Here is a 12,555-nt window from a genome sequence, read left to right on the forward strand (position 1 = left end):
TTTGTAAAGAACTGGAAAAGCAGTGGTGGGATCAGAACTGAACTGGCAGTATACAGCAGGCAGACTGGCTTAGAAGAGTATGTGGACCCACCTTTTGCATGGAACACATTTGCCATACGTAGAATGGGCACTATTTTATCTTTTCAGATCTGACGAAGAAAATGGGGTTTCCTATCTCCGGTGGCTGCTGGTACAATAGAATATTTTACTTTAATTACATCACTATATGAGCAGATCTAGACTCATCTAGTCAAATGGAATTTTTTAAAGAGATAATAGAACTTGCAAAATTGCCATTTAGAATCTTTTAATATGCAGCTACTTTAAAGAATGTGGTGCTTTTATAGTCTCAAGAATTTTTTTGATGAAATGTTCTTATTCGTTGGTCAGCTCACTGACTTCTGTGCTCATTGATGCAGAAATTCACTGATTCTGACATTTTCATCAAGAAAGGAACTCAGAGCATTCTCAGCCAGAGTAGTAAATAACATAGCACCTGTTTTAGGGTAGAACCAAAAGTCAGCTTTAGTTGTAACCAGCACAACCTCTGTGAACACATGGGGACTTTAAATCTGGAGCTTCACCATCTGAGATGAATGCCTCAGACTTGAGAATGTCATGGAAGGACACTGTCTCTTATCAGAGGAGAAAAATTTTGATCTGACACACAGCAGGAAAAAAATGCAGACTTTTAAGATTTGTTGTGTGAGAGGTAAAACATTTCTTGCCCAGGTGTGCTGAGAGCATGGCATGACCCAGTCTCTTGCCAGAAGACAGAGCTGATTCCAGCAGGGCCTCAAGTGACAGGTAGGTGATCACCATCATGGTTTGAAAATCCTGGTGTTGTAAATGAGTCCTGGAGTTACACGCTTGCACAGGCCCTCAATGTAGAGCTGATCCACATTGCAAACAAACAGAGAGTAATGAATTGCACCTAAATGTTTTTGCAGCAAGAAAGTCAAGAAAAGGAACAGAAAGATCATTAGCAGGAACAGAGAGAAAAGGAAAGATTGGAGATGAAAAGAAATTTTGTTATTTGCCTTGCACTGTCAGATCAAGCTTTAGCACACCCTTTTCCTCCTATTCCTGCTCCCAGCTCTATCAATGGACCTTCTCCATGAACTTGACCCTTATGAATGAACAGCCTGCTGTTTTGGTACTTCTGGTAGCTCTGCACACAGAGAGCATAAATCCCTTCATGATTCTTTACTTTGTCAGATGACTACCACAACTATTCCTGGTCACTCAAAAACACACTTCAGTCATAATAGTGACTGAATATTCAATCACAGAATATGCTCAATATATCAAAGAAAGGCATAGAAGCAAAAAAAAAAAATTAAACGGCAACACTCTTTCCAATCTTTTTCACCTTGTTTTTTCTACTCTCACCACTGAGTCTTTAAACTCTTCGAAAACTAATTGTCCTTTGCCAGGTTTGATAGAGCACTATGTAGTGATGATGGTTAAAGAAGAAAAGTAACACTTTAAGGGGCATTACATTATGTTACTACATTAAAAAGCACCATGAGAGATCTGACGTGCTGTTTTTTCACAGAGGAGGTAAAGAGACCAGAGAATGAGGTGTTATGGTTATTTGAGTATGCATTATTCCTCATAGGCTGTACAATTGTAATTCAGATTGCTTATTTCCATTCAAGGCCTGTGAGTCAACCAGATGGGGAGGTTTTTCTGACATGTAGGCTTTATGCTTAAGGTCAATTGATGGCCCAGAATGTAACACATCACTTAGGGACATGGTTTAGTGTTGGAATTGGCAGTGCTGAGTTAACAGTTGGACTCAATGATTTTAGAGGTTTTTCCCAACCTAAATGACTCCATGAATTTATGTGCCCATACCCACAGAGTTCTTGTGTTGAAATAAAATTTTCTGATTCTATAAGGGAAGCTCAAAGGCACCCAGTGTACACACCTGCTTATGGTGGCAGGGAGAGGAGAGGGGAGGGCATTGCTTTTAAACCATCCTCACTTTCCTCTGCTGACCCTATAGAAATGAACTGACATTTAATCCATACAAGGGATTAAATGTGGACAAGGTGGATGAAGACTGGATATCAGGTGGGTGAAGGCTGCTCACAATACTTGTCCTTTGCCCTTGCAAATTCATGGACCTTTTGTAACCATTTTCCATCTGTCTGGATGAGATTAACATTGTCAGCACTTCTAGAGAAAATGCTGAAATTAATAGACAGGGTGGGCAGGTGGAAGGAGGGAGTAGGCTTGTGGAAATCTTAATGCACGGTGCCATGTATCTCCACATTTCTCATAAGCATCAGGCACTTCATGTCTGAAGTAGAATGCCTCACAGCAGCTCACAAGAACTCTACCTATTTGTCATCCAGAAATATTCCATGGAAATAATGAATCCAGGTTGGTTTTTTTCCTGCTCCCCACTGTGACAAACAGAACATGAAAGCCAAACTCTATCTCCTGCTGAAGATCACAGTAAGCAGTTCTGCAGATTCCATGGGCAACACAGGACTAACAAAACAGCCTACTCAGTTCAAACACATTTCAGCTCAGTGCCCTTGCTTTCTTCTGAGCTGAGAAAATGATGTCATTGGTGTCAGTGCTGCTTTTTCATATCAATTGTGTGTGGTGCCTGCAATGACTGTTTGGGCTTTTTCCTCCCAGTTTGCAAGACACGGGGAATAAGAACAACAAAACTCTGACAGCTTATATGGCAAGGAGAACTGTTTTGCTGTAGCATGAACATTACCAGTGAGCTACATAACAGACTTGAAAGATACAGCTTGCAAAGAATTTTAAGCCAACTTTTCCAAGCACAGTTACGTAAACCACCAAAAAGGGATTTGAACTGGTAATGCTGAGAGTTGTTTAACTTCAGCAGTGGTAGCAGGGAAGTGATATGGTTGGACATCCAGGGAGAAATGGATGAATGGGTATTCCTTGGCTATGCTGGTCAAGACGATGCATGACTGCAGCAGCCAATGTTCCTATCCAAGTAGGATAATATCCCTATTTGTAGTATGAAGCCAGAAACTGCGGAGATTATTACCCATGAATCTTTCAAGCCAGACATTAAACACACTGCTCTTGTTTGGATTGTATGAACACTAATCCTCCCTTAGCACTTGCCCTATAAGTAAAACCTTTATTCATCTGTCTTGGGCTGAAGTGTCTTCACTCTTGGATTGCATAGTGAATATTTAACACTTGCACTCTGCACTGCGACTACATCATACAATGAGATGTGATTACAGAGTCTCTGAGATGAAAACTATTATATCAATATACTCATGAAATATGGACTGAAAATACATTATCATTTTGGATATGAAAGTTTTGAGAGCAAGAATGTAATTTACTACACCTTTCCATATTTCCCACAACAGTAGGACCCTTACCCAGCCTTTGGTTCTCTAGGGACATCATAACTCAAACAATAGTAACAAATCTAAAGGAAAAGTTTTTGTGTTATTAGCATTGTTCCCAGAGATCCAGTGTGACATGGAGCCCTGGATGATTAGACTAAGTTCCACAATCAGGACACTGCTTTACAGAGAACTAAAATCCACGTTCAACTCTCTATAAAATTTCCCGTAAGACCTGTCATGAAGTCTCCTATATGTCAGCTCAGGTTTCAGTAGGATGCAAAAATCTGTGCTCTGCTATAAAATGACAGTTGTACATTAGGCCACTGACATTTTCATATCTGTTGTACATCATCACATCCATTGCACTTTGGCAATTAGATTTCTGTACTCAGGCTTGCTCTGAATCTGTTTCCAGGATGATGGGACCCTCAGTGTTGAGAAACTTTATCCTGTTTCCTTTTATTCACAGAACTCAGTCACCTTCTGTGGAGTAATTTTGGATTTGCTCAGCCTGAGTGTGAGAGAAAAGCACTAGTCCTGCTCCTTTGAGGAAAGTGGTGATGATGGCAATTCTTCTTGGACCAGTGAAAAGACCTCATGAAACTGATTTCTGCACAACCATCCAATTCACTGGATAGAGAAAGCACGAAGGAACATGTGGGTGGATGGCTGGAGCTATCCCTCCTATCTTCTGATGAAACATTGTCCCTGTGTAATTTATTAAACCTTTTAATGTGCTCTCAACAATTTTTCTGCATGCTTTTGCAGGGATCATTTAGTATAGCTCTGCTGCTAGGATTAGACACCTGCTTTTCCCCCCAAGAAGTACCTTACCATGGAGCAAGGGACAGAAAGCTTTGGCATGGCTCAGCTAATTGGCTGAAGGCTCTTGCTACCCTTCTTGTTTCAGCATTGCTTTAGAGACATGAAACAGGGGGGAGAGGTTAAAATTAAGCTCTGTCATGGCAAATGATTATGTGTAATTTTTACTGTACCCTGAAATGAGGAGAGAAAAGAGAGAGCAGGAGGGGGAAGGCTGTTATTAAAGCCAACTGCCAGCTTAACCAAGCAAGCTTCAGAATAAAATAATGGCTCAAGCCAAAGAAGCCACCACAAATGAGCCAGCCAAGGCAGAGGGGTCAGTTTCTCTGCATGTTCAGGATGTATTGGCAGCCTCTGCTTGGCTTAGACAGGATGACAGAACAGGAGAACATCAGCAACAGCTGTTCTGGCTGCTGCTTCAATATTGCCTGGCTGCCATCAATTTGCCATTAATTCCCTTCAGATGTCCTGGGCTTGCCTCACTGCTTTTCAAAAGCTGCATGCTGCATGGCACGAGCCTATCATTCTTCCCATCAGCCGTTTGATAATTGCACTGAGCTAGAGATTGACAGTGACAGGCATTAATGGGGGCATTACCAGCATTATTAATGTGTGTTCGCTTTACTGCTTCCCCTGCCTGCTCAGCTTGCAGATCTGTTCAATTGCTGGCAGTGAAATGACCTGATGAAAATTATACAAGAAAGAGAAAAGAGAGTTACAGCACTTCCTAAGTGTAAATCATCTTGCATGACACCGAGCTCTATTGCCATGTGTTACATCCTCTGCACCTACATCAAGGAAGGCAATATTCAGTACCTTGCATATGGAAACAGATCTACTTTATGTGTGTTACTCTCCTCTTCCAGGTGCAGTACTTGGCAGTTGTACATGACAAGATTGTGTTCTGATATGGTGGTTTCTAGGATAGCAATGTGCTCAGTCCGGAGACACCTCTGCATCCATTCCTATTATCACTCCCAGTCAGGAGTCTGTTTAAATTCACTAGGGCAAGGTCATCCCAGGAGTGTTGCCCATCAGACCGCAGAGTGACACCAGGGGTGGATGTGCCACGTTTTCCTTGCTGTTATGCTGCCACACAGCTCAGTGTGCAGCTGGAGTTCTGCACACCTTCACGACACTGCAGAGCTTCCTGACTTAGAAAACCCCTCTCTGTGAGGGCACATCACACCTTTCAAGTAAAAGGATGATGTTTTGGTTTGATTTGTTTTGTTTACCGTGGAGCTTTATGTTCATGTAATGAATTGGAGCATGTCCTGGAAAAGACTAAAGTGCATTTAGGAATAGCCTGTGCAGGCAGTGCTGCTAATGCTGCTGCAATAAGCACCTGCTGGCTTTTAGTTCTTGTGAGTGGTGGATGAACAGCTTTACATTCTTATAGTAACAACAGCTACCAGGAACAGGGTTTGTTTTGCAGCTGCCATGAATGAGTGTGCATTCTGCCAACAGCACTGATTCCTGGGAACAAAGTCTGTCTGGCTTTGTTTCCGAATATTAACCTCCTGCAGTAAGTGCTAACATACTTCACCTATTTTAACACAGATGAGACCTCTGGAGAGGGACTTGGGAGAGAGAGTCTTGAGAGGAGGAGGGTTTGCCAGAGGAAAAGTAACTGTCCTCCTAGAATTTTTCTTGTCTGTGAACAAAGAGACAGTAACACTCTGAAATATGTAAATCCTGGCTTCAACATCTCAAGGAAGTGCCTCATCTTGGCAACTTTCCCTTGCTCTCCAGTATTTATTTCCTAGTCTCATCATTTACTGTGTGAAATACTGGTACTGAGTCAGTCTTGCAAACAAACATGCCCTCTTATATAGGGAGTAACACAGCTTTGCCCAACTTCTCTGAGTGGATTTGAAAGTTAAAAACCCCAGTTTTATGTTAGCAGAGTCTCTCCCTGGGCAAATGCCACAATCAGAATATTGGCAGAGGAGTGGGGAACAGACACCTCTCCTCACACCTGCACTGAGCCCACACAGCTTATGGCAGGGGCATAAATTAGGGGCAAGAGACGCTCACCTGAATGGAGGGATAGAGGTGTGCATCCAGAATATGCCTCAGTGCGGGATCTTGGGGAGTTGCTGCTCTGCACCTTTGCCTATTACTCATCTGCTTTGGCTTTCAGGGGACCAAAAGCTAGTGTGAGGACCAGCAAGGAGACTGCACTGAGTTTCAGGGGGATTTATCCCCCCTGTTCTGCATAAGAAGGATCCTGGGTGAGCCAGCAGCGTGCTTGTTAACCTGGCTGGATGTCCTTGTTGCCTGGGAAAGCTGGAAAAGCTGTTACCAGTGAGGTAGGGGACTGGAAGAAATTGTAAAATACAAGCTGAAGGCAACTGAAGACTGCTGGGGAGAAATTTCAGCTCCTCCCAAGTCTGGGACCTTGATGCAGTGCTACATCCCTTCAACGAGACTTCTCACACATGGTTGTCAACTGGCATAGTGACTAATAATTTTTTTTTAAATTTAAGCTTAATATATGCTTAATGGTTCTTAAAATAATTTTAAAGCAAGATTTCAGATTGAAATAAAAAATTGCCTTTTAAGATAATAAAGTAATAACAAAATGACTTTTACATCCAAAAGCAACAGCCCAACAAACACTATGCAAAAAACACTGCAGTTTCAAATTCACATTTTTCACAGAGAAAAATGGAATAGAAACCCTCCTTCATGCCCCCAAACCCCTCTTCTATCAGGGTTAGGGATTGTTTACTTTTCATTTTCTGATTTCTGCCTAAAAACCCTTCAGTCTGACTGGCAGAAGTACCAGAACTTAAAGTTGCAATTGTAGTAAATGGGAAACTTGCTTTCACCTCCATCTCTTTGTGCTTTGTATTCCTTATATGTAGAAAGGTGCTGAATTGCTTTTCATTTATAAGAGTTATTGTGAGAGGTTAGTTCTAAACACCTGTGAAGAAACTCATTGCCGACTTTAAATTTTGCAGGAGGGCTCATGAAGGTATGAGTGATTCTTCCTGCAGTGGTGGGTGGTAAATAAGGTGAGGGACTGCACAACACCAGCATGGAGGCAGGAACGTGCTGCACAGCTTCTCCCTAAGGGAACGCCATCCATTGAGTCCAGGGGCTGAGGCAGGGTGAGCACAGCACAGATTGTGTGACATTGGGAAGCTGTGGACCACCACGGAATCTAGACTCTGAATGGGATGAACTGGAGGTGTGTAGATGACTTAAATCTGGGAATTTCCTAATACAAGTGCATGAATGTGCAGCCTTGAAAGCATATTTCAATAGAAGGGGTCTATGTGCACTAAACACATTGCAGAATAAGTGAAAATCCATGCCTTTAACCAGCTTTGTTAGCAGCTTGTCTCTTCTAAAGAACAGCCTTCTTGTTGGGCCTTTTCTCAATATGGAATCCCAACATTTTTCCATTTTTGACCAACTAAAACAAAAAGCTAGGACAAGTCAATTTTAAAAGCTCATTCTTACCAAGCTCACAGTTTTTAGGCAACAGTCATTTGGATATATTTCAGATAAGCAGCCAGCCTTGTGCATGCTTAGTCAAACCCAAACCTCTTACAGGGTTCTCTCCCTACTATTAATCTTATATCTTGTTAGTAGGATTTCTTGTGACTTCTGTGGTGGCTGGTGCTGTATTTTGGCCAGATGTGGGTGACCAGCTCTGGATGACCTAGGGACCAAAAGGTTAATGGAGAATTCCAAACATGCAATTCATCTTAAACTTTATCCCTAGCTTTATTTCCCTTAACATTGATAGTAGATCTGGCTTTGTATTAAATTACTTAGATAATAAGAAAACTCCTCTCAGGACATGGGGGAGCCTTTCTCCTCTGGAACTAAGAATTTCTTCGCTGGAAAAGAGCATTTTTATACAGCCTATTTGAACTTGAGATACACCAAAGGTTCCATCTGTTATTTAAAGGTGTGTGATATACAGATAAGATAAATCAGGGTATTTATCCTCCAGCCCCAGCTGTGGGGAAAAAAGAAAGGTAAGAAACCGTGGTCTGTCTGGGTGGATAATAATGTATGTAGTTCACTGGTGCCCAGAGCAGGAGGCAGGGTGGAAATGCACACATTCTTACAGCCCAGAAGGGAGATGGCACAGTACCATTCTCCTCACTTGGCAGGATGAGAAGCTGGGATGCAGGGCAAGCCCAGGATGCAGATGCTTCAGGTGATCTACATCTATCTGTGATATATTCCCCGCCCTACCTTATTGTACCACACTGCCAAGGCAAGCAAGTGGCTCAGTGGGAGAGGCAGCTCCTCTCTGGAGCCATTTTGCCTGTTCTCCTTGAGCAGGGGGAAGGAGTTTTTCTTTCAGTGGGGAATCAAAGCATGTGCCTATGTGAGGGAACAACCTGCAACTCATGCATTCCAGGAACAGTTCCTATCTAGAAATACACTTGGGACTGTTCCTATTTAGAAGTATACTTGGGATGAGATGATGAAAGACAGCCAGTAGTGTTCAAAGCAACAAAAAATCCCCTTCAAAATACACAGTGTGGGACTGTTTCCTGCTTAGTGCAATGGCACCACAATTGCCACTCTATGAACACAAGACACAAGTTACTTCAGGTGCCTGTGGAGCAAAGGAACCTCTCTCCTTTCCCCATGCTCCTGCCTTCTGTGAATCCTACTTTAGTGAGTGCAGCAGTGAGGGACTCGTGGTAACATATCCAAGGTTTGGTATGTTCATCTCCTCTCCTCCTCCCACCTCCTGTTCATTCAGGCGACACTTGCATGCTGAGATTTGTCTAGCACCCAAGGGAAGTCAGGTCGGCCTGACTGAGGAGAGGAGAGTGGGTGGTTAGGAGTGATCTGCAATCAGCCCTGTACAGAAGGTGTTTCCTTTTTTTGGTTCTTCAAAATAGAGGTAGGGGGAGAAAGAGAGAGATGCTCCAAGTGGTGGATATTTAAAAAAAATTCATTCTGTAATGCTCCAAAGTGAAGGGCCTTGGCACGGCATGCAGGGCTGAATGTTGAGCACAGTCATAAAAGGACTGAGAGGATTGGGAGCCACTCTTTGCCCCCACTGTGGCTCCCTCCAGGTACAGTTCTGATCCATGCTTAACAGGCAGGAGCCAGGGAAAGTCATAAAGACTGTAATTCATATTGCAACACACATTGCTTCCTTGAGGTGGTGGCTTATTTTGGTTTTCTTCAAATCAACTTTGAGACATAAAAAAATTAATATTTCAAAAGTGTGTGTTGGCATGCACAGTCATGTCCATAATTCATGAGGGCTTTTAAGGCGTTCAAGAGGATCCAACAGTGCTGAAGTCATGGGATAAATCCCTAATCACTGTGACTTTATCCTCTTACACTTGGACCCAATCTGCTCAGTGTTAAAGCACCCAAGACACGGTAACAGAAGAGAGGGCCCAAGGTCACTGTGCTGTGCAGTCTGGTCTTTATCAGTCTCCGACTGACTTTTGAGAGAGATTAAACCTCCAAGGGTTGCAAATCGGCAAAACTTGAACCAATAATGCCAGCTTCCAGAATTTCACTAAATTTTCTGTAAGCTGACTGCTTCCATGAGCTAAATTTTGCCCAGGTACCTCTGTGAGAGGAACCCAGTGGATTGACCCCATGTACAGGATTTGGAACTCAGGTGTGCTGAAATGTCCTCCCTTAGAAGTGCTGAGGGACTGTAATCTCCATCATGTGGCACAATATGTACATCAGTTCCTCTGACTTATTTTTGGAGGGGAAATGCCCATATTTAAAAAACCCAAAACTGTACTAGATGAAAGCTAATTTAATCAAGTGTATTTATATAATTACTTCCATATGAACAACAATTGCTGAGATGAATTATAGAGACAGGGAGAAAATGAGTACTGTGAGATGACATAAAACACCAGTGCTCAGAAATGTGTAGTCAGGGGGGAAATATGACAGATGTTCCGTAGTACTTAAAGCTAATGGGATGCCACATTAATCACTCTTTAAGGCATCCTTCCATGATTACGTAGTGGAAATTGCTATCTTCCTTTTAAATTTCATGGTTTTGATTTCATCACATTGAGTCTCAACTCAAGGTCTTCACATTGGTATCATATCTTTGAGTGTGTCAATAGCCCTTGACCAGACTGAGATTTTTATGCTCTCTGTGTCCAAGGGGTTTCCTTGGACATTTATTGCTAAGTCCTGCCAGAGGTACAGCATATGTTATAGCTCCTAAATTGGCAGAGTTCAAAGACCAGGTATAGGAATTAGCTGCTAAGAGTTGTGTGTTTAATTACACCCATTACACACTCCAATTACCTGAAACAGTTATAGCTGGTCCCAGGGAAACACTTAAGTAGTCCAACTAGGAGTTCACGATATCTGCATTAATTACTCTTTGTACCAAAATAAATTATCAGCTTGCCACACCCACCCAGGAAAGAGAAACTGGAAATGACCACAAAAATCTGAGTCCTACCCAGTCTGGAGTTTGTCCTGTAATGTAATGCCAGAATAAGCAACAGAAACTGAATCAGAGCCAGCAGACAAGGTGTTTGGCTGACCAGTGTGGAAACACTGAGGAATTGAACATCCCAAGTAACAGCCAGTCCTATTATCCCAAGGTGTTAATCAGGAGTTGTCCATTCTCAAAGAAACACTCCCACATGTGCAACACTTGGTCTTGAATAAACTATTTGTTCACCTATTCATTTTCAGGACAGTTCCCTGACAATTGCTGATATTTTTAGGGAAAATGAAGGCTAAGGTCCAAATGCCAAAGGAGGCAAATATATCTAGAGAATTAAACTGTATGTGAAAAGCTGTTAGGGTTGGAAAGGGAGACATATGAGATTTGTCTGGCTGAGAATAATCCAGGAAAGTCCCGACAACTGCTGAAGAATTTATCTCTGCAGACCAAGCTGGAAAAAAAGGCTGTAAATCTAATGCTTGCTAAGCTGTATCTGTTGAAGTGATGCCATGGTGTGCACAGTGATTGAATTTTAGCACATTAGTATTACAGTCTAAGTTCTCTTCCACATTGACCAATTATTTTTACAAGTTTTAGAAGCTTAGCAAATTTTCTGAAAGGGGAAGAATCTTTCCTAAGGAGATTTTAAAGCTCAGAAGCATTTCCTAGGTCTTCCCATTACCACTTGAAGTGCCAGCTATGCATCCCGACAGCAATTAGATCAGACCCAGCAGAAAAAGCAATTGAAGAACTAAATTGAAATCTTCACAAAGCTGTATCCAGTGCACAGCACGCATGAGGCAGAGTAGCCTATACCAGCTACACACAGTCAAAAAGGAGAGATAACAGGATGCTCTTGCCAGCTATTTTATGTGAGGGGTTGTGAGAGGCTGATTGTTGTCATGAATGAGGGCACAGTATCCCCCAGAATGATTGCACTAGTCACAACACTGACCCACTTGATGGAAACATCATCTGGCAGGGATACCAGCAAGCATCCTCTGCTGCTTCCGCTGCTTGCCAGAAATAGTTGTTTGTCAATTGGGGAAAAGAAAAGGAATGAAGTGTGTGAAGGGAAGCACAACAAAGTGGCAATAGGAGCCCAGGAGTGCAGGGAGATGTTAAAGCAAAGGAGGAACATCTGGGCAGAGATCTGGCCCCTGCTGAATTCAGCAACAAAGTGCTTAATTGGCTCCTACAGGGCCAGAATTTAAGCCCTGATGAAGGAAAGTTTTCGTTAGTGGGATGAAAAGCACATCTGTGTGGAAGAAGTGTCTGAAGCTCTTGGATAGTTTCAGCTGAGGATCTTTTATCCTGCATATGTTTGTAGAAATAGATTGGACATGACCAAAGACCTTTGTATTGTTTGAAGTCCTCTGTCTTAGTATGGGGGGTCTACAGAAAGAACAGCTAGAGCCATTAAAACTCAATAGGGTGGACATGTCCCATAATGGCACATAAATGAAAACTGTGGGCTGCTCCTGCAAGGGGTCTCCTTTTTCTTTCCCCAGAGTCAGCTACTTGGGGGGATCCAAGAACCATAATTAAAAAAAAGGAAAGATTCTTCATAAAGGGTAGTGACACAGACAAGAGGATGCCTCAGAGGCTGTTAAGTTAAAGAGTAAGTGAGGGTTGCCTGTGCTAAAATGACAGAATAGCAATAAGCAGATTAAAGGCAGATTTTTAAAGCTGCTGTATAAGACATGTTGGACTTTAAGCATACATTAGATCCAACCTTCTGGCCAAACATTAGTAGAACTGCTGATGCAGTCAGACCCTCACATGCTGGAGGCAGGAGACTTTCATGGGTGTGCATCCAACAGTTACATTTCCTTCCCAATGTAAAGGCTGAGTGGGATGTAGAAACCCAGTGGGAGATGCTGCCTCTCAGGTACAAAAGGAGCTACCAGAGGACATGAGACACCTTGTATCTGGGCAACACCGTTC

The 12,555-nt window shown here is 42.5% G+C and overlaps 1 long non-coding RNA gene across 2 annotated transcripts in view; it reads right to left on the bottom strand.

The window, feature by feature from the left end:
• LOC134547070 (uncharacterized) overlaps positions 1–12,555 on the bottom strand; it is a 148,105-nt gene that overhangs the window by 91,369 nt on the left and 44,181 nt on the right. The gene's annotated exons all lie outside the window — the stretch shown is intronic.

Source organism: Prinia subflava, chromosome 2, assembly GCF_021018805.1.
Source record: "Prinia subflava isolate CZ2003 ecotype Zambia chromosome 2, Cam_Psub_1.2, whole genome shotgun sequence".
NCBI classification, from domain to species: Eukaryota; Metazoa; Chordata; class Aves; order Passeriformes; family Cisticolidae; genus Prinia; species Prinia subflava.